Source organism: Camelus dromedarius, chromosome 13 (genome assembly GCF_036321535.1).
Source record: "Camelus dromedarius isolate mCamDro1 chromosome 13, mCamDro1.pat, whole genome shotgun sequence".
Classification (NCBI taxonomy): Eukaryota; Metazoa; Chordata; class Mammalia; order Artiodactyla; family Camelidae; genus Camelus; species Camelus dromedarius.
This window is the reverse complement of record NC_087448.1, coordinates 45,844,573-45,846,414: the sequence shown is the minus strand read 5'-3', so window position 1 is coordinate 45,846,414 and position 1,842 is coordinate 45,844,573.

Here is a 1,842-nt window from a genome sequence, read left to right as displayed (position 1 = left end):
AGGAATTTCCTCTGTTTTTTCTAAATTTTGAAACCTACTACGTACATTGCTCATAAAATTTTGTATCATGTTTTAAAAGTATGGTAAAAACACAAAATAAGATACACCATCTTATAGCAAACTTCTAAGTGTGTAATTCAGTGTTGTAAACTATAAGCACGTTGTTGTGCAGCATACGTGTAGAACTTTTGTGTTCTTGCATGGCTGAAGCTCCATACCTATTGAACAGAAACTCTGCATTTCCCCCTCCCCCTTGTTCCTGGCAACCACTAAAATTCTTTTCTCTGTTTCTATGAGCTTCACTGCTTTGGATACTTCACGGAATCAAGCAGTCTTCATTCTCTGTGACTACCTTATTTCACTTAGCATAATGTCCTCCAGTTTCAGCCATGTTGTATCGTACCATAGGACTTCCTTCTTTGGGTTGAAAAGTACTCTGTTGTATGTAAACATCATGTTTTCTCTATTTATTATCAGCCCATGGACATTTAGGTTGTTTTCACCTCTTAACTATTATGAATAATGCTGCAAAGAACATAGGATTGCAAATATCTCTTTGAGATCCTGAAAAACTTTTGAATTTGAATTTCCCTGATGATTAGTGATGTTAAGCATTTTTTCATACACCTGTTGGCTATTTGTAGGTCTTCCTTCAAGAAATGTCTATTCAAGTCCTTTGCCCATTTTTAATTATTATTTTTTTGCTATTGAGTTGAAGAAGTTTCTTATATATTTTGAAGTATTACAATATTCTGTAGTTGTTTATTTACCTTTACCAATGAGCTTTATATTTTCATATGCTTTTTTTGTTGTTGCTGTTTAGCATTCTTTTGTTACAACTTGAAGGGCTCCCTTTAGCATTTCTGTAAGGCAGGTCTAAAGATGACCAGTCCTCTGAACAACCAGAACCTTCGATGCCTCGCCTACTCTTTTCTTCCCCTCTCAGGGAGAAGTCACAAACTCGATGCTCTCTTCTGGCATGAAGGTGTGATGGGCTGGGGGAGGGGCTGATGTAGATAAAGTGAAAATTATTTTCCACTTCAATGAAGCTTTTCTCAGCTTTATGCTTGCCTGAGGTATTGAAATTTCTTCACTGATTCTGGAAATCTTGTAAAGGTGTTTTGGGCTCTGTATCTTGTTAAATGGTTGTTTTTGTTGGGGAATGAGTTCTGGGATTTCCTATTCCACCACCTTGATGATGTTAAGTCCTATTATCTTGTAAATACTAACTACGTGGCTCTCATTCATGTTCCATTTTAATCCATGTTATAGTTATTTTCTTATTTGTTTTCCATGATTGATTTCACTGGAGGTTTAGCAAATTTATTAACAACTTCAAAGAAACTACTTCTGGCATTATTTATTCTATTTTATATGTTCAGGGTTTTATTTTAGTTTATTAAATTATGCCAGTTTCTTTCTTATTTCTTCTAAACAGCACCTCAGTGAATCCCACATTTTATTTATGCAATAAATTTGTGTTCTCATTTAAAATGCTCTCTAATTTCCATTCTATTTCTTTTTCTTTTTGCCTCTGTTTTATTTAGAAGTATATCTTGTAATTACTAAATGTACAAGAACTATTAAGTTATATTTTACTATTGCACTCTAATTCATTGTGGTCAGCTGCTGTAATCTGCGTGCTTTTGATCCTTTGAAAAAATTTTTTTGAGAATTGCTGTGTTTTTAACATTCAGTTGAGAAAATTCCTCAGCATATTTTAAAATAATGTGTATTATTCAGATGTCTGATATGCTTTTCTGTAATTATTTATTTGACCAAAATTCCTCACTATGGTGTACATGAGTATTAGCTCTTTAATAACATTCTTTTGTCTGCTTG